Source organism: Macrobrachium rosenbergii, chromosome 43 (assembly GCF_040412425.1).
Source record: "Macrobrachium rosenbergii isolate ZJJX-2024 chromosome 43, ASM4041242v1, whole genome shotgun sequence".
In the NCBI taxonomy this organism is placed as follows: Eukaryota; Metazoa; Arthropoda; class Malacostraca; order Decapoda; family Palaemonidae; genus Macrobrachium; species Macrobrachium rosenbergii.
This window is the reverse complement of record NC_089783.1, coordinates 32,446,625-32,468,743: the sequence shown is the minus strand read 5'-3', so window position 1 is coordinate 32,468,743 and position 22,119 is coordinate 32,446,625. Positions and strand designations below refer to the sequence as shown.

The 22,119-nt window shown below is 37.4% G+C and overlaps 1 protein-coding gene across 5 annotated transcripts in view; it reads left to right on the top strand.

Moving 5' to 3' along the window:
- Nucleotides 1-22,119, top strand: part of LOC136828755 (uncharacterized) — a 285,069-nt gene that overhangs the window by 1,175 nt on the left and 261,775 nt on the right. The gene's annotated exons all lie outside the window — the stretch shown is intronic.

Below are 22,119 nucleotides of genomic sequence, written 5' to 3'. Positions count from 1 at the left end.
AGTAATTTTACATTTTGGGATACCTGACCGACAGTGTGCAATGTGTTAATTAATTTGCTGTTAAAACCCCGTAGTACCCTTTACACATTGAATAGAAATATAAAGACGCTTTGTCAGATGTTCGTCGATTTAATAGGAAAACCAAAGGAAACTGTAAAGGTGAATATTTTTTAAATACAAGGATACCGGTCACATTTCCGAAGCATAAAAATCAAATTTTGATCGATCACTCACAGAGCAGCTATAACGATCCACGTAAGTATGTACCCTTTTAGTGCATCATTTAAATATCGAATATTTAAAAGCTAAATACGCAGAGGTTGTTGATGATCGCAACTAAAAAAAAGATGGTTGTCAAATAAACATATATAAGTCTCACCGATTGATAAATATAGGTACATTTTAAGAATCGAACGTTCTGTGCAAAGTTTGGCTTTGGTATTCTGCATATAATAATCAGAAAAATCACAAAATAGATTACTAAAGTATGTCTTTAAATAATGAACTTGCGGATATTTGTTTTTTACTTCTGCGTGAATTAGAATAATATTTACAGTATACTTTACATTTGTAAAATGGAAGTTATTTTAAAAAGAATGGGAGTTGAATTCAGCCGCTTATCATATCCTTTAAATCTAGGAGCATAAAAGCGTTCCCTCCTTCTCTCTCTTTCTCTCTCTTCCGTTCGCTTGATTAAATTCACTACGCTACGCTACTTGCAGGGTAACTTTGGCGTAAATACCAAGAGTTTTCGCTGAGAAGAATTGCACCTCCACAGGTCTTGAGAATCCATCGTTTAGCGTCGCCTTGAAAACTTTTTTTCTTTTTTTTTTTTATACTGCAAAAGTGGACTCATGTCGGGGGAGGTGGGGAGGCCTCTGAATGCTGTGGTAGTAGTGGGCGTGATGAGTGCCACCAGGAGAGACGCTCTGTCGCCCTTCTCAACCTACACGGTTCCTCTCTCTCTCTCTCTCTCTCTCTCTCTCTCTCTCTCTCTCTCTCTCTCTCTCTCTCCCGTATTCCTCTACTCTCATTTGTCTTTACACCGTCGCATCTTCCTGTATGTGTCTGCATGCTTGAAGGAGAGGGAGACAGAGACAGACAGAGAGTGCTTGCCTTCGGAGGCAGTCTCATCATCAGCCAAGCAAAACAGCGAAGGCGCAATCCAGATGAATTTCTTGGCGTCTCTCGAGGGTGTGGTACTGCTAATGGCGATACCGCTCCGAGCCCCTGTCGTTTATCGCTATTTACCTTTGCATCTACCGTTGCTGCTGCTGCTTCTTCTTAATATTGCCTCAAATAGAAACCAGTTTGCGGTGATCGCACGAGGAGCCCCTCCGACACTGATGGCGGTAGCTGTAGGTGATGGGGCCTGCCGCCTCTCTTTCCTTCTCTCCTCTGCTTTCGTTACTTCTTCCACAGCCTCTGCGTCTCCTACTACTCCGATAAGGAGTCGGTGTAGTAACCTGGTGGCCAGGTGTTCATTATTAACCACAGCAGCCGACTCTCTTCCCTCTCTCCCTCCCCCTCCCTCCATCTCTCCCTCCCATTCCTCCACCTCCTCCTTCTACTACTACTACTACTACTACTACTACTACTACTAATACTACTACTACCTAGTAACCTACTCCACTCCAACTCCGACGATCCACTTGACCATGTGATTCGCCGTGCGTCTGTATGCAAGCATATTATATGCTTGGCGTACCAGAAGCGACCCTTCTGATTGCATGTGCGCAGATGCTGCAGGAGACAATCGGTCTCACAGACGTCTCGACTATTTTCGCGTCGTCGTTTTCCCTTTTTGGTCTTCGTGGTCTCCGGTGGGCGCATGGGGTGACAGCGAACTGAAACAGGCGTCGCAAGACCAGCAAATTAATATTCTCTCGTCGACCGGATTTCGATAAAGGTTTTCTGACCACATCTGCTAATCGATTATTTTCTCTGCTTAAGAGCTGGTTTTCTATCGTGGCAATCATATGGAGGAAAGCTTGATTATGAACCTTTCGCGAAATAAATTAAGTTCAGTATTCGGATGTTTCTTGCAATTAGTAATCAAAGGACGTAGTATTTCTTTTTTTTTTCATATCTCCACTAAGTGTATATTTAGATTTGACATATTTATACGCGTAGACAATATAGATTTCAATCTTAATATTTGTATTTGATTATAATTTTGGTAATATTTTACTTCTCTTGAATAGAATTCTATTTTTTTTTTTGGTACTTACTGCCATGGTAACTTCTTAAGGAATCTTTCTGTGGCGATGTTTGCAAAAGCCGACAATAAATAAAGTGCTCGCTCTTGTTTTTAATGGATTTGTACTTACAAGAAAAGCGTTCTTTGTTGTAGTCAGTGGTACTGATAAAAACCGAACCGTTCTACAGATAACACGATAAAAAGAACCACCGATTAAAGCTAATTATTCATTAGCAAATATGATGGGCCTTATTGTATCCCACTGTCAACTCATTTCCAATTCAAGTTTGTTAGTAGGACATAACCCCACCGGATGGTTCACACTCTACATCACATTTTTCGACATATAATAGAAAATATGGAGATGTGATCGTATTAAAAACGGTTACGATTTCATTAACATTAGAAAATGAGCACAAATATTTATGACTTTAAAGAAAATGATCATTTGCCACTTCATATTCCCTTCTCCCTGGAAGGTTCGTAACACATATGTGTGTGTGCATAAATATATATACATATATATGTATATATGTATTATCGTAAGAAATAATGTACTAAATTGTATGTTATTCGCTATTTACGCCAAATGATGTATCCTTGTTTAAACACACAACTACAAAGCAGCTATCTCACCGATTGCACTGAACTTCCGATTAGAAATTAATCGCTTTATTTTCGCGGTTTTACGAGAAGGAAATAATAATAATGATAAAATATATTAATATTATATACGTGTCGTATATCAAGCATTCGTGTCAAAGGTTTTTGTACTATTATATTAATAATGAAAGCTTACGTTGCTACATGATTACATGCACCTTGTAACGCTTAGTCTACATTTTTTACTGATGTAGTCTCAGGTAGAGGATGAGAACTATGAATTGTGGTTTAATAGTACGCCATCTGTTCAGGAATACTTGAATAAATTGTTTACTTGTCATTTTTTCTTGCACACCTTTTCTTCATAATCGAGGCTGACTTGAGAAGGTTTTAGCTTTCTCAGAATAGTTATAATGTTATATATATATATATATATATATATATATATATATATATATATATATATATATATATATATATGTATGTATATATATATGTATATATATATCGGGAGGGTGGGGGACGGGTTCGGCACAATCTAGGTCCGTATCCTTTGGTTCTCTGTGAATATTAGTATCAAATTACGTACCGGGTGGGTTGTCAACTGTGGGGCGTCACAGCCAGGGGCGAAACTTCAAACAGAACGTTGTTACATTATTATTATTATTATTATTATTATTATTATTATTATTAATCTCCGCACTTTTGCCCTAAATAACTTCAGACATTGATTCATAATAGGACTACAGTCCCAGGAGGAAAGTTTCATAGTACCTTTGTTTCACTGTAGTGCCGAGGTAATACTACGAAAGGTAGAAAATTAGTACTGTACATAAAAAAGTAGAAATGTCACAGACGGGATTTCTTTGAATTTAATTCAGTTTAGCTCCATTACTGAAATGGTTACTGGTGTTCAGTAGCTTAATTATCGCTGGTATATGAAAACTGCTCAAAATTTGATCGAATTTTCACAGCAGATGCCATATTGTTTATCAAACAGCCTCCCACCAAAATAAATAAATAAATTTGTTTTGAAGACAATCGTCATAGCGAGACAGCTTGATTAATCCGTCAATAAATCTATCGGTAAATTCATCCATCCACCGAATCTCGTGAGCTTTCACTACTGGTCGTTGTGAATATTATAAGGGTCATAAATAGCAATTAAAATTTCATCTCTTGAGTTTTTGGTTGAATAACTTAGACAGATCCTCAGATAGAGACAAAAAAGTTGCAATACAGCATGACCATGATTGGGAACGAAAGTTCCGAAAAGCCACCTGTGTCATTATTGCCCTTCTACAGGTATATATATATATATATATATATATATATATATATATATATATATATGAATAATATAGTATATGTATATATACATACACACACACACACACATATATATATATATATATATATATATATATATATATATATATATGTGTGTGTGTGTGTGTGTGTGTCTGTGTGTGTGTGATTAAACAGAAGATGTATAATGAACTGTTTTCGTAATAAAGATTATCGTCACAGTAAAAGTAGCAAATGGGCTGTAGGATACGACAATTAAACTGCATATAGTAAATGGGTGGAGAATTTTCAGATTACTTTCATTAATTCCAAATCGCTTCCCTGATTTTCATAACTCCTCGCCTAGTCTCCAGTTATTATTATAATTATTATTATTATTATTATTATTATTATTATTATTATTATAATTATTATTATTATTATTATTATTTGACCTTCAACATCTTGCAGATTTTTGGAGGAAATATTTCTACATTTTCCCCAATACAGTGACAGTTACAGGGAGTTAAAGATTTAAAAGCATGAGTTCTTCCTAGAAGAGCGAGAGTCGGAGACTTCAAGCTGTGAAGCAGGGTGATCAGAGACTTTGAGCAACGTGACGCTTTCAGAGATGGAACTACGAAATTGGCAACATAATGGAACCACGATGGGGCAGACTGAATTACCAGTGCGATAAATCATATCGCTTCTCTCACCCAAAAACATTGGAAAAATAATAAATAAACATCAGCATAATGAAAACCAAAGAATGGATTGCTCTCAGAAGTTTTCCAATATACGTCGAGTGAAATTCCACTCCCTCCGCTGGTGTTGCACAGTCGAAAATTCCCGTTTATGTTGCAAGGTTGCTTTTGCAGAATAGGGTGTCCTGCTGTGTGAAGAGAGGAAACAAAGAGAAGAAACTAGATAGATAATGTATAAGAACAAATATATGTTTACAGTAAAAAGCAGCAACAAGTCAGATTTGAGGCAGTGGTATATGATGACCCTTTGAAATTGTACTGCAAACTCTTCGACTTGAGAACATGGGCAGTAATAACCCCAATCATTCAAAATCACACGCAACAATGTTCCTTATACAAATGAACCATAGAAAAGGGACTGTATTGCATAATTCATTTTTTGCTTGTCCGAAAAATGATATATGCTGAGCTTGGAAGAAAGGAATCCAGTCGTCTTTTTAGAAAATAATGAGAAGAACCTACCTGGATGTTTTCACCTTAGTAGTTGAGGTCATCTACGATCTTTTCAATGTCCCTTTAAGGAAAAAGAAAGTGAGTCAGGGTAACAGATATTGAGAAGAAACGTCAACCAAAGGTTGTTTAGCCTTGAAACAACTATAAAAGAATCGACCTTTGCCCTTAAAGCTGGTTAAACTTTTTCACCATTAGCTGATAAGGGAGAAATAGTAGGCACAGTAGATTCGAGTATTGGTTAGATCAGAAGACCAGCGGTATAAAGAATGGGTTATTGTGGTCTGCGTATAATTACGTTTAGAGCATATACGCATTAACCACTGTATAACCTGAGCGTAACCTAAACATAACACGCGACATGAATACACGCTCTAGATATGTGCTTCGAATTTGTCTCCTATTTTAATATGAAAAGTTTTCACCAGGAATTTCCTTTTATGCCCTCGTAGAATTATCAAGTTATTTGATCGAATTCATTCCTCGTTTATGAATGCATAAGCAGACTTTGACCGAATAATTTCGTAGCTATGATACTTTCTGTTATTACTCATTATTCCTCGTCCTATGCTTTCTGTCATCTTCCGTGTTGGCTGTGATTTAATAGATTTAACCAATCACGTTTTCCTCCATGCAGAATTTTAATAGACGACGTAACCCACTCTTTCTCTTCCTTCGTCATCGCTGATATTTCTTTGTTTTTTTAGGGGGGGAGGGGGGCTGGGATAGTTAATCACGTAGGGGGATAGTGCCGTCAGTGCACCTCACGTGGTGCACTGTAGGTATTACTTAAGGGTACTGGCAGCGTCCCTTTGGCCCCTAGCTACAACCTCTTTCATTCTTATTACTGTACCTCCGTTTATATTCTTTCTTCTATCTAACTTTCCACCCTCTATAACCATTGTTTCATAGTGCAACTGCGAAGTGTTCCTCCTGTTACACCTTTCAAACCTTCTTACTGTCAATTTCGTTTTCGGCGCTGAATGACCTCATAGGTCCCAGCGCTTGACCTTTGGCCTAAATTCTATATTCTGTTCTATTCTACTCTATTGGGGAAGTTAAATGCACAAAGGTGCGCTGCTCGACTCTGCGAAATCGGTTGATTTTACAACTTACAGATTCCTTTCTTATTTATTTCTCGAGTGAAAGACGCAAGACTTTTATATCGGAAAAATGTCGGAATCCAAGAAACTGGAGAGACTCTGCTGTGTCCGAAATTTTCGGGTTGAATTATCCTAATTCCGACTCTTTATTGGATCACGAACTTATAACCATAGAATGGTCTTAGAATTTCTAAAGAATTAATTAGTTGTTTTTATGTTTATATTTTTGTATATCTATTGTTTAGATATACTGTGTACTGCCAAACATGACTCTCGTATTGCCACACTTTAGATTTTTTCTCCTTTCAAATATTTTAGCTCTACTGATATTTTTGCTACACTGAACCGCATTTCTCACATAAAATGCTTTTTTTTTTCATTTCAGTTGTACTTGCTTCATAATAAAAAAATTCTCTTTTACTTGATTTTTTTTTTAATGTAATCATATTTACACTATTAATTCCGTCAGGGAGAGTATGTGTGTTGTCCCGTTAGTGTACCTGTCTGCGTGTTAGGAATTCCATAATGATTGAAGAACATGCACAGGACGGCCTCATCCAGGTCATTAGGATTTTCACTAAATTTCAAAAATCATCACAAACAGATATGTGTTTAAGTGTACATGTTTATTAGTATTACAGCCCCAGCTGCCACTGATGCACTAATAGCGTTGGAACTATGAAATATTTAAATGTCCTCGAATGTGCGCTGGACTGCGGTGTTGAAAGTAGTTGAACATTGCTGGTGGAATTGCAGTGGCCTTGACAGAGGTTTGCAATATGTGGTTGCGTGACAGTTGCTTTTGTCAAAGAATTAACTAGTTGCTTTCAGATGAATAAATCAAATACACGCTCCTGTATCGTTTAATAAAAATGTAATAACGCTGTATTCTTACTTCCTTTACTTCATGGCTTCAGCAGTGCCTTGCAATCTTCTTAGCGTGCAGTCAAATTATATATATTCTGTGAATCACAGCGAAATAGATAAGTGAGAAGTTTCATGTATTTTACGTTACATAGTTATATTGACTCTTTTATCATGTATTTTATGTTACATAAACGTATAGACACTCTCAGCAAAATACGCCCAATTTCTTTAACGAGAACAGAGTACATGACTGGACTAGTGTTGACTCTAATCGACACTGCCAGATCGCAGTGTGCATTCCAAGGCGAATCCGGCAATTTAGACATTTCTGTGAAAGGTCCAGCGGCTATTACTCCAAAACGGGGATCGGAATTTGTGGGAGTTGAACAGTCGAAAGGCCGACCTCATAGGAAGATGTCCCCGTAGAGGGGTAGTGCCGTCAATGACCCTCATGCGGTGCACTGTAGACATTACTTGAGATTCTTTGCAGCGTTCCTTCGCCCCTTAGCTACAACCCCTCTCATTCCTTTTGTTGTACCTCCGTTCATACTCTCTTTTCTTCCATCTGACTTTCCACCCTCTCCTAACAATTGTTTTATAGCGCAACTGCAAGGTTTTTCTCCTGTTACACCTTTCAAGCCTTATAACTGTCAATTTCCGTTTCAGCGCTGAATGACCTCACAGGCCCCAGCATTTGGCCTTTGGGCTAAATTCTATATCCTGTTTTATTCAGAGCAAGATGGGTCAAATTCTTTCTTAGGAAGAATTTTAGTATCCAAAACTCAAGAGCCAGACTTCAAGTTCACTAACAGCAACTTCAGGCCAGGGAAGCGCGCCTATAATGCCGAAAGGGATGTAGTATAAGCACGCCTTTTCTGTCCGTTAGGACTGTCATAAACATTTCTAATTGTATGTACATAACCACACACTTGCATGCTTACTGCAGTATCGGCGACTCTGCTCTTATTTCTTTTTTGTTACAGAGCTCACTGAAGGCAGTACTAAAGAGTGTTTGCAGCTGTGGGATTTTCTCCCAGTTTCACCTTTAGATCTTGTACTTCATCTCCTTTATTTTCAGGATGTCTTTATCCTGCTGTCCAAGCACTCCAACTTCCTCTTCTCACTGTCGTAAGCGCTGAATGGCGGAAAGTGCCAGACTACTTGGATTTCATACCGAAATTACATGAAACTTTCATTCAGGATTCATGGAAAAAGAAGCAGTGCCTCTGCTCAGGTCCTGGTTGTTGCGACGCTAGATGGTCCACAATAAGTCACACCCTCATCTCAGACGTCAAGGGAGCGCCCAACAGGTTGCCCCATCTCAGAGATCATCAAACTCTAAACTCCTTGGCTCTGTTATTGGTTCACTTTACAGCCAAATTCTGGAATTCTTTTTCTTCTTCCCTTCCTCTCATTCAGGCCAGGTCTAGACATCGGATAGACTTGCTTATGCCTTGAGTCTTGGTGCAGATGCTTATTTGTGTCTGTCTGTCTGTCTGTCTGTATGTGGGAGAGACAAGGCGATCTTTGTCTTATGAGGTGTCTGAGCTCGTCGTCTTCCCTATTACGGTATGTCTCAGCTTGGCGCAACTACCAGAAACCAATTTAGATTATTTGTGCTTATTGATTTTTTTTTCCACGCGATACGGAAATTAGGGGTGAAGAACCGTTTGTTTAGGGCAGATTCAAGTTAGCTTCGCTGAACGTCCCGTCTGTTACTTCGTGACAGCGGTAGATTTCCAGTTGAAGGGCAGATGCTTTCGGTAGATTCTGCTTGTGTATTCGTTATTTAGTTATATTTCGGCCTTGAGACAGTTTTGTTAATTCGAACACTTAATGCGAATGCTTTTATAGTGACAGACTTTGTCTATTTATTTTAGACTAACCTTACGTTATTGGAAGCACATTCTAATTGTTTAATTAGTTTACATTTGTGATATTGCGATTTTCTTCTACGAAATGTAGGTTGAATAAGAATCTAAACTGAAGTTATATAACCCAGATTTACACGTTTTGCGTTATGATGTATTGAGTTTCTCCAGACTCAAAAAAGACAAAACGATTTCTTGTGAATACTTACGGACAATAGACCTGTAAAATATGATTCTCTGTATATGACTTTCATTTTCTGTCTTGGGTGCAGAATCGTATTCCCTTGCTTTTTCCAAACATCTTTAATTTACATATACAGACGAAACATCTTTATAGCAGCATCCAGCTCTCTCTCTCTCTCTCTCTCTCTCTCTCTCTCTCTCTCTCTCTCTCTCTCTCTCTCTCTCTCTCTCTCTCTCATTGCGGCATAACCGTCATGAATACGGAAAGGTTTTTGTTGCGGCGTGCACAGGTTGGAATTGGGGGAGCTTTGTGGGGGAGGGGGGAAGGTCCCAATTGACGCTTTCATCCTGGTAAGTTTCAGGTAACAATAGGCAGTGTGTGACTCTCCAAATGTACCAGATCAGGTTCTCTCTCTTCCGTGTAGGCTTAAACGTTACAAGGCTTATGTAGTTCGTAAAAAGGTTAGACAAGGGAAAATGATATAGGTTACTTTACCAATTAAATGTGCGTGTCCTTGTAGTTACATTTTTATATATATATATATATATATATATATATATATATATATATATATATATATATATATATATATATATTACTCTAGAAGTAATGTATATATATATAATATAATAATATATATATATATATATATATATATATATATATATATATATATATATATATTTATATATATGTATATGGTCATTACTCTAGAAGGAAAGTGCATGCAGGTATTGTCCAAAATCTCTTCTGTAAGTTGATGGACAGACGGAGATGTATATATACCTGTCTGCATAGGCAACGGTAGACAAAACAACTCAAATCTGTAAAACATAATAATCTCAAACATATTTGTATAATTATGTACACATACATACATACATACATATATATGTATATATATGTATATATATACACATGTTAGTGTATATAGAAATTGATACGTTATTTATAAATGAGTGTAGCTATATACAAATATGTATAGTTGTGATTTTACTGTTATGCATGGTTAAATAATAAGGCTATTGTCACCCATGAACATTATTCTTCTTTTTTCCTTCTTCACCTCGGTAATTTCCCATTTTCCCTCCACCTTTTGCTTCATTGGTTCACTTTGTTTGTCTTTTCCTTCCTCCTTACTTCTCTTAATTCTTTCCTCCTTCGTATTTTTCCCATACTCCTATCCTTCCTTCTGTTTTCCTGTCTATCTCCTATTCTACTTTCCGCTTCATCTGTTGCCACTACCTCTCCTCACTTCACTTCCCTCCGCCCCCTCACTTCGCTTCCATTTTTTGTTAATTAAACAAAGAAAGTTTTTGCTGATGGCCATTAGGGAAAGATATGTGGAAGACGAAATGAGCGGTGACCCTTTTTTAGATGGACTTCGTCATATCGATTTTGGTCTGGGGGAGGGTCAGCAACCATCAGGGGTTGCCTCATGCAGAAACAGAATGGGTCCTGTGTCTGAGGACCACCAGACCAAAAATCCTTTTCTTCTTCTTCCTCCCCCTCCTCCCCCCCTCCTCCTCCTCCTCCTCCTCCTCCTCCTCCTCCTCCTCCTCCTCGATGATTCTTTTATTTGTTAGCGATCGTGATGACATGGGCGCGTCTCTTCCGGTAAACCTACGCCCAAGCTACCCACAATGATGTTGAAAAGGCACACTCTGACGCCCATTATTCCTCTATGTAGGGGCCTGTACCCGAGCAATCAAGCCACATAGCGCGGTTATTAATGAGTAACATTTCAAGGTCGAATATTGTACAGGGTCTAGGAAAAAAAGAGGAAAAAGAGGACGGTAAAAAGGTGCGTTTTTCAACCTTGAACTTTATATTGTATCCGCTCGTTTATTTATTTTTTTAATGAATAATTAATCTGTCTGGCAGCATGAGACTATCGATGCGTGTGTGCATGTGTGTATGTTTCCATCTGTAAGTGATTGCTTATATATATATATATATATATATATATATATATATATATATATATATATATATATATATATATATATATATATTTATATATATATATTTATATACATCTTATATATATATGTATATATATATATAGATAGATAGATAGATATGTATGTATATGAGCATATATACTTAAAAAATTACAGTAGATGCACGTGACTTCAGTGTATAAGCGAATCTCACAGGAAAATGACAGGCAGAAGTTCGGTACCAAGCGCTTTCACGTTTATTAACGCATCGTCTGGGCACAAATGAACTGCCTGTCATTTTCCTGAGGGATTCGCTTATACAATGAACATACATACATTATATGTATATGAACATATATATACAGTATATATATATATATATATATATATATATATATATATATATATATATATATATATATATATATATATATATATATATATACTGTATATATCATATGTATTTACTTGGTTGCTGAAGATATTTAAACATAAGGTTGTTTGTAAACATGCTTGTTCCATTACCATAAGTTTGCTTGGCGTTAGATTCGAGGCACTGTTTTGACAACAGTGTGCTACAGGAGATTTGTAACTTTTGTGACTGAAGCTGTATGAAGACTTTGCTTATTGCTCCAGTATGGATATTTCTCTGTTTTTCTCCCCTTGTCTTATCTGTTACCCAAGAGATGCAAAAATCTAAATGCCTTACAGTCTTAGCAATAATGTCGCCTTGGCAAGAGTCAGTTCTTTCACTCTGTGGCTAGAAAATTCTTATCTCCGAAGATTTCTGAATTTCCTTAATATGTCATGATTGGCTTAGCTTTAATATACATACATATATACACACATATATATATATATATGTATATATATATACTTAAAAATATATGTTTGTATGTATATACGTATGTATGTATGTATTTATATAATGAATGTAGTGGAGCCGAGTAGTTGAAATTCCAGTGTACGTCACAGTGACAGACAGGCGTTTCTTTCTAGATGTGAAGTAATATTGTGCCTTTTGCCTGTGTCATTACCCAGATGGATTTTATAGCAGCCGTCATCTCAAGTACCCAGTTGCATGCCATGAGTCAACGCCACGAGTGGGATAATTCACGTCTCTGAGAAAGTCACGCACTTGGTTGGACCAGTAGTAACTGTACTGTGCCGTTTCGTATTCCTCGTTCCTCGCTCTCTTTCGTAGTTTATCCTCATCGTTCTTGTTTACCTGGCCTGCATCCCCATCCCATATCTCACGATATTGTTCATCCCGGCAAAAGAATGTTAGCGTGACTGGCTTTTTCCCATTGAATAGGAGAGAGAGAGAGAGAGAGAGAGAGAGAGAGAGAGAGAGAGAGAGTGCGTGCTCAAGCTTTAATTGAAGAAGAGAGCTTTCTGGGCGGGTCTGTGGCGACCGTCTGAATAGTGTCTGGTCGGACCCATTTTCCGATTCCTGTCCCTGCGCCAGATGGAGTTGCCGTTAGATGGTGGATTCCAGGCGAACTGCACTGAAGACTCGCTTCCTGAGCCACGTCACAGGCCAAGATAGTTCAGTACAGTATCTGATCTGGGTTTAAGAAGTTTGTAAAGGCACAGACTTAATGGGAGTTTATCTTATTCTTCATTCTGGTTAAGGATATTGGAACTTTGAATTCTTAAGCAGCGCCATGCTACTAATCCGGAAGGATGCTTTTCTCTCTCTCTCTCTCTCTCTCTCTCTCTCTCTCTCTCGTTTGGTTTTAAAAAGGTTCTAATCTTTTTAGTATCTTCTGTACCCAAATAGACAGACAGACAGACAGACAGTTAGACAGGGCACAGGAGGATGCCATACCCATCTCCAACTCGCACTTAGACCTTAGACAACCACATTTGGAAAGTTCATCAACTAAGCCCCGGAGAAAACACCAGGTCTAAGGATTGATAGATGGGCAGGTGGAATGAGTAAGTAATAGATAAACAGACAAAAATGGATGATGGATGAATGGCTTTGAAAGCGCGCCTTCGTCTTATGTCTAACCCTTTTTTTAAGACCTCTGGCTTCCCAGTTACTGCCTTCAAATCCTTTTGTTTTTACCTGTCACTTTTTGTCTCTTGTTTCATATTGAGATAGTATCGGACTGGCATCTTCTGAGAATGAAGGAGAATTATGCTGTGCAGTAATTTTATATAAGTGCATATATATATAATATATAATTATATATATGTTATATATATATATATATATATATATATATATATATATATATATATATATATATATACATATATATATATATATATATATATATATATATATATATATATATATATATATATATAATGAATGTGTGTTGTTATTTTTCATAGATTTTTATTACTTGTCATAATTACCTATGTCTGTGTTTTACCATAAAAGCATTTTGTTCCATTATGTATGTTCAGTGGCCCTCTTCCTCTTGAAGTCTGGCATTCCCACAATCTCACAATATATTAAGATCACAGATGTCTTCACTCTGAAAAGTTTACTCCCATTGGCTCCTTATTTTCTAACTCTTCCCTTTATAATTCTATAGCACCTGATCATCTCACTGAACCTCTTATGAACCCTTAAACCTTCTGTTTTTCTTATTTAATGTCCTGAGGCTGTTATCGTTTTAAAATCTTTAGACAGGAAAACTTACTGGCATATGGCTTATCTCATTGGTTTTTCAAGGGGTTTGCCAATGGACGTTTCCTGTCATTTGGTTGATCTTTCCACCTTATCTTGAAAATTGGTATCTACAATACATCTAACTATAGGCAACAATTAGGCAAAACTGTAGCAAGGTAAGATAACCAGAGCCAAAAGTACTCTAACATTTATGAAACTATTGTTCAACATACATGCCTGACAACATTATAAATAAACTTTGCTATCATGTGCGTCATTTCACAGGCAAATTACAAGGAGTTTCAGTATCGACGTAATGGGTTACTCAATGAATTCATTCACCAAAGGTTATGAGGCTAGTAATGAAATTGTACAGCTTATCCCAAGAGTCTTCATCTGTATCATCTTAAGGAACTTTGGGGAATATTATGTCACATCTCTTGACATTTCTAAGATGTTTGACAGGATCAGGAAAAAGCTAATTTCACGTTTCAAAACAGACCAGTCTTTTTTGTTGTGTTTGATGATGCGTCATCTAACTTTTTCCCTTCCTCTATTGGAATCTCTGCGACGTGTGCTATCTACTTTTTTTTTGTATAATTTAATCGATGATCTTATTTACATACTTCTTACTTATCCCAGTCATGTGCAGATGATTCAAAACTTCACACGATACCCTCTTCAGAAGCCCAGTCTCCATTGCGATTAGGTTTATGCAATTTTGTTGATGCTGATTTGGATAGTACCTGTGTGAGACAAATGAAGCTTGATCTAGGACCAGTTTTCTTTGTCCCATATTCCCTCTACTATACAATAATATTTGAGAATTTGGCTATTGAATCCATCAGTGCTGTCAACATTTTGGGATCTTGGGCAGATCCCGTCATTGACACTGCAAAGTCTGCTTCCTAGAAATAGGATGTGCTCATTAGTTGCTGCATATATATTTCTCCGTGTCGTATCTCCTTCAGGTTTATGTGGGACCTAACAGCTATTGTGTTATGTAATATCCTCATCTCTGGGGAGACTTTACTCCAGAGCCTTCGTGATTAATTAGAATCAAAGGACTCCGTCTAACAATGACCCGGCCTTTTTTTTCCAACTAGAATTTGTCATCTCCGTCAAGAGATCACTCCCCATTGCTTGTTCTGTAACTATTCTCTTGGTAATATTCCCAAGAACATCTGACTGAGGGCCTATTCCACTCGCTCATCAAAGTCAAAGTTAGCCCCATTCCATAGAATGGCGGTAGGGGCATATCTCGTAGAACGACAGCATACCAAGTTGCAGGTTTATGGAGAAGGGTGGCAAACTTTTCTCCCCTGTCTTTGACTCCCAGCTAAGCGCCAGTAGCCTACCCATTTGCAGCTGGGTCGACTGGGTAAGTGGCAAGAGGGAATCGAACCTCAGACCTCTCAAATGCCTGCCCAGGGTTTAACTACTGTATAGGAGTCACAGACACCAGGGTTAACCACGCTGACTAATCTTTCATCCCATTCACTTCCAAATTGCAGAATCCTCTCTGCCTCCTTCTATTTTCCCGGAATCGTCAACATGTTTCTTGTCGGATGGACTTGTTTTGGGCTGAGAGAGAGAGAGAGAGAGAGAGAGAGAGAGAGAGAGAGAGAGAGAGAGGCTGTCCACGTCTTCTTGAGACGTTGGTCGGAGCATAGTCGAAGTGACGGGAGAATGATGAGAAGTCAGTGATTGCAGTCAGAGTTTAGTGTCGGGAAGACTAGTGTGTGCTGATGATGGTGTTTAGCGTTGTAGAAAACTAGTAAGCGTTGATCCGGTGCCAAGAATATATGTAGAGAACAGAGTCGCGGACAGAGAGAGAGAGAGAGAGAGAGAGAGAGAGAGAGAGAGAGAGAGAGAGAGAGAGATGGTTTACCTTTAAAAAAAGTAGGCATCAATAGAGGTTTTACTCTCTCTCTCTCTCTCATTTATAACTTTTAAGAATCTGAAATCGTAACCGCTTTTAAACGTTATGTCAAGTGCACATTTGAATATATATAAACGTATATATATATATATATATATATATATATATATATATATATATATATATATACATATATTTATGTATACTGTATATATATGTACATATACAATATAAATATATACATACATACATACACACACGAGCTCAAGTACTTTTAAGCAAAATTTTACTGATTTATGCACTTCATCCTACATTGGATTAAGCACACACATACTATATATATATATATATGTATATATATATATATATATATATATATATATATATATATATATGTATGTATGTATGTATGTATGTATATATATATATATATATATATATATATATATATATATATATATATATATATATATATATATATATATATATATATATATATATATATATATATATATATATATATACAGTATATAATATGAATCAGTGCTTTGACGTGGTTTGATCATGTGGAGAGATCGGGAAAAGCGTCCATAATGCTGCAACTTAAGGAGGAAGGAGGCAAGACAGACAGAGGAAGCGTTTTTGGTTGGATGGGTGGGATTACTGAAGTGCGAGTGCGAGCAAGTTAAAGGTAAGTAAATTAGAGTTCTATGAGTAGGTGTCGACTTGCTGTTGATGAGATAAAGGTCCATCCTTGGTTTAAGATAGAGTGTGACCGTTTTTGAATATGTGTGAAGAAAGAGAGAGAGATATATATATATATATATACATATATATGTGTGTATATGTATATACACAGTATATATATAAATATATATATATGTGTGTATACATATTTGAGACTTTTCATGCACACTCATACATATTTATTTATATAGCACGTATCATTTATGGCAGATTAATCGCGCAAACATTCCAGATTTTATTTCTGTGTTGTTGATCATTGATTCGTTGCATCTTTGATTAAAAGAGTAAACTCAAGGCGAAGTGCACTAGGAAAGATATGTTGCAAACTATTCAGCTTCCCTACGCATTGGCAGAGCCCATGTAGGTTTCGGGTAGTAAATAAAGCGTTGCTTTTGTGTTTTCATTATTATTTTCTTTTCATTATTTCTTATTATGCAACACTCGGGCGGGTAAGCATTGGGGCACCAGTACAAGGAATTCAGAACGCTTGCTCGGAATGCACCTTCAGAGAGAGAGAGAGAGAGAGAGAGAGAGAGAGAGAGAGAGAGAGAGAGAGAGAGAGAGAGAGAGAGAGAATTAGTGGAATGTACATATCCGCTTCAGGGTGGTACTTGCAGCTTCAAGTCTTACATCCCTGGAGGAACATACATCACAAAGAAGCCAGTTTGTAAAGTCAAATCGTCCTTCGGCCCATCGTTATATCGGCCTTAGCGGCAGACGGACGTTCTAAATGAACTTGTGTTGTTTCTAAACTTTTCATTGCTTTTGCCGCTACTTTTTTTTAAAGTTTGCGTTTTTTATTATTATTATTATTATTTTTTTGCGTCGGCCGCGTCGGTTCCTTCGCTCTACGGCCGATGAAATGAATCCGCCTGTAATTGGCCTGATCCCCAGCTTAATAAAGTCATACATAAAATTCTCACGTAGGATGGTACCGGTGCTGCCCAGCTACACCAGGTGTTTTCATGCGTCCGCGTCTTCCCCTTCTTCCATCTCCTTAACGTTTTCTACGAGGAAAGAGGCAAAGAACGAAAGAAAAAATGAAAATGATAGAGAAAGAGAAAGTAGAATGTCTTTGCTACGGTCATGCCGGGAAAATAGAAACTAAAGCCAGCTTCTTCTTGCATCAAGGTTAAGTAGCCGGAGGCAGTTTTTTGCGATCAGGCGGTAGTCAAAGATCGGTAGGGAATATTATTGCATTAATATCTTCAACGCCTCTAAGAGATATCCAAGTTTTCTTTGCATATATATATATATATATATATATATATATATATATATATATATACTGTATATATATATGTATATATATATGTATAGATATATATGTATATATATATGTATATATATATATATATATATATATATATATATATATATATATAAACATTAAATCCTTCCTCCTAACATGGGATGGTGCCCAAGACAAGAAAAATTAACGATCACTTCCGTATTCACTATTAAACTGCTGAAGGATGAAACCATCTTTACAGAAATTTCCACAACATTAGTCGCCTCATACTCCTACGCCGGAGGTTCATCTCCAACTTGCAAATCCCCTCTACACAAACTGAGCCATTTACCTCTATCTTGCAGCAGTTTCTCATTTGTTGAACACTGCAGCCCATTCTTTCAATACCTCTTACAGTCCATCCATCCTATTTTAGGTCTTCCTCTCATCCTTCCTCCAAACACTTCCAAACTATACTCTTTCACTAATCTCTCATCCTCCATTCTTCCCACATGATCAAACCAGCTCTCAGTACACTGATCCATCCATTCATCTACACTAACCAATTTACCACTCCAATGTATCTCCTTAATTCTCACCTTAACCATTCTTATTCTACAGATACTACACAAATAAATCATCTAAGCTTTTACCCTTTTCTTTCATTTGCACTAGACACTCATCATATGTACTCCGTTTCCATAAAGAAGAGTTGGTTCAACAGTCCCTTCTTACTTCCAGCCTTGGCGTCTACAGACGCTCCAAGTTTCCTCACAAATTTTTGCGCACATCCTGGTAGCTCTCTTTATTTCTGTCATCCTACCACCATCTGGAATCTTTACTCTTAAAATACTTTTCAGAATCTACAGTTTCCATCCTCTTTGTGGCTGTTATTTGCCATAAAAAACTTAACATACCTTAAATTGTGGGTAGTGGGTTAATGTGGCTTTTCTTAGCAACATTCACTCCAGGGTGTGACGTCCCTGCCTGCACGAGTTAGGGTAGAAGAGACTCTTTAGCCTTGGGAGGCAACTCTTTCAGGAGGACACTCTGAAATCAAACCAGTGGGTAAAAGGGATTCTTTAGCCTTGGTAGGCAACCCTTGTAAGAGAAGGTTACTCTGAGTAAAACCTTGTTCCCTTACCTTGGACTGTGCCATAGCTATTGTACTGTGGCCTTCCATGGTCTTGGGTTTGAGTTCCCTTGCCTGAGAGTACAATCAGGCATTTTTCCTCTTTTTCGTTCGCTTTCCTGTTTTTTCAAAAAGTGTGTAGGACAGGTTGATGAGAAAGCAAAAGTTGCTTGGCGGATTATCAGAAAAGTGCCTTTGTCTTTACCTGCTCATTTCCTTTTGAGTGTTTTATTTCTAAATCCATCCTGACTGTCCTCCCCCGGCTGTTGTGACAAACCTGGAAGATTTCTTTTGCCTTACAAGGTGTGCCGGGCCCACCGTGTTGACCAGTTGCTTCTGGCGCTTTTTTCAATGATGTATAGCGACATTTATGTATACTTAACAGAATTTTTAAAGTAATGTAAATACTGTTGTTATTGATCTTATTGCTGTATATTGTTCTGTTGATTTTTACAATATTGCTGTTTATTGTTCTGTTGATTTTTACAATATTGCTGTTAATTGCTCTGTTGATTTTTACAATGTTGGTGTTGGTATAAGTCTATTTATTAGTTTTGATACTGATTTTATGGTGTTAATTTTAACTCTTTCGGGTGACATTGAGCTGAACTCTGGGCCTGTTACTCACTACAGTAAGAAAATTTCTAAAGTATTTTGCTCAAATATTCAGGGCTTAAGGTCAAATTTTCTTGATCTATAGAGTTGCAATTTGATGTTTTTATCCGAGATTCTTGTAAGTAGTAACAAGTCAAAGGTTGAGTTTTTAATCCCGGGATTTGATGTCCCTGACTTTATTTATCGTTGTAACATCCCACATGCGCAAGGTATGGCTGTTTACACTAAATCTGGACGACCTGTTTATCGTCAGAAAAATTTGAAGTGTGGTTGCCATGAAGTTCTTTGTTTTAAAATTTTCAGTAAGTTCTACAATGTTTATGTATTTGCTGTTTACCGCAATCCAAATATCGACAATTCTATATATGTCTTTGGGAAAGGATTAGTATGGCTCAGTCACAGGATTCAAAAGCTTCATTCGTCATTTGTGGAGACTGTAATGCAAAGCACAGTGAGTGGCTAAATTCAAATTCCACAGATCAACATGGCCGGTTTGCTCTTGAGTTCTCTGTAACCTCCGATTTTGGCCTGCTAACCGAGGAACCTAGTGACATTTTTGGTAATAGATTAGGCCTGATATTCACAGATGTTCCAGCTATTGTCAAGTCCAGGGTCTGTGAATATGTAGGCACTTCTGATCATTGTACCACTGAGATGGACATATCTGTCAATCAGTATATTCCTACTTCCACCACTGGGAAAACGGTTTGGCTGAAATCCAGAGCCAATTGGGATTGCATTATTGAAGCTTGTCAAACACTTAATATTTCAGATACTATATTAGATCCTGATCCCAAGAAGTTAAATGAAATGCTGATGGCTATTTTAATAAGGTATGTCCCTAGAAAGGTAATCAGATTTAGGACAGATGAGCAGCCATGGTTTAATGATACATGTAGACAAGCCTACCATGACAAACAGGCCAAGTTCAATGCATGGAAACAAAATTGTTCAAATGAAAATTACACCGTTTTTGTTGAGTCTTGCCGTGCTGCGAATAGAACTTAACTTAGAGCTGAGAGAAATTACAATAATTCCTTAAAGAGGAAACTTGAAGGGATTACTCAACCTCATCTGTGGTGGACCAGATTGGCATCATCTATCTTTGGGTCAGGTTCTCTTCCATTTCACCACTACTATATAAGTATGTGGAATCTAAAGGACTGTTAGCTGATAGTAAGCTACAGGAAGCAGTTAGGTACCTGCGATGCTCCTTTAGACTTGACATGCCATTTGTAAGGGAACCTTGTTAAGGATTTTGAGTGCAGAGTAATTCAAATAGATTTTAGTGCTGCTTTCGATTTAGTAAATCACAAGGCACTTATTTATAAACTTCAGAATCTTTGAGTGGGTGGATATGTTTTAGGATTACTTCAAGATTTCCTTACAGGTAGGCAGCAGTGAGTTGCTGTGGACGGGATCTTCAGTGAATCAAGATCTATTGTGTCTGGCGTTCCACAGGCAGTGTTCTTGGTCCACTGTTATTTTTAGTATATACAAGTGATATGCTTGTTGGCCTGGAAAACAAGATTGTTCAGTATGCCGATGATGCAACGCTTGTGGGTGAAGTAAAGTCTCCACTTATGAGAAATAAAGCTGCCCTCAGCCTTAATCGGGACATGGACCGGATCAGGGAATGTTGTAGTCGGTGGGGTATGAGGCTGAACTGCAGTAAAACAAAAACACTATGATTAGCAGATCTCATACAGATTTCCCACCCCATCCTCCCCTTCAAGTGGATGGAACTTTGCTGAATGAGTCTTAAGCTTAACTATTCCAGGTGTAACTTTTGACTCACATTTAACTTTTTGAGAAGCATCTAATGAAAGTTTCATCAAATGCCTCACGAAAGTTAGGTATTGTTCGTAAGGCTTCTTATATTTATAACAGTGATAAAATCAGTGCAACCTGTTTTAGGTCATTTGTACTTCCTTTACTAGAATACTGTTCTCCCGTGTGGTTGTCTGCTTCTGCCAGAGATATATCTCTGTTAGATAGAGTGGTTCCTGGTGTTAGGTTTCTATTTCCTAATAGTAGCAGTTACGGATGCAGTAAATAGCCCTCGCTGTCGAACTTCATAGTTCCAGAGGATCTTTATTCCTCACACCGTTGGACTGTGGAACAGCCTCCCAGAGGATGTCGTGCAACTGGAACTTAAGAAGTTTAAGTGAAGATGCAATGCATTACTACCCTTATACTATTCTCCTTGTATTTTAACACATTTTCATCTATTTATTACTCTATTAATTTATTTTTTCTTTTTTGATAAGTGGGATCTCTTCTTTCTCTATTCCCTTCACTTCCTCTTTCTTCTTCCTAAAGAACACCATATTCTTTGAAAGCTTGAATTTCAAGTCAGTGGACCCTGTGGGCTTGTTCCATATGAATAGGTTTCATCTACTGAATAGCAATAATAATAATACTCTTCCTAACATTAACTCTGAACTTTCTCTTACAACAACTTTTTAATTCTGTCACAAATCTCAGCAGTTTCTCTTCATTATTCGCAGTCAGCACTGTATCATCTGTAAACATCACCCATTCCACACTCCATTGATGACTCATGATATTCCACATCCTTGTACCTACATCTACTATGCTTTCTTCGACT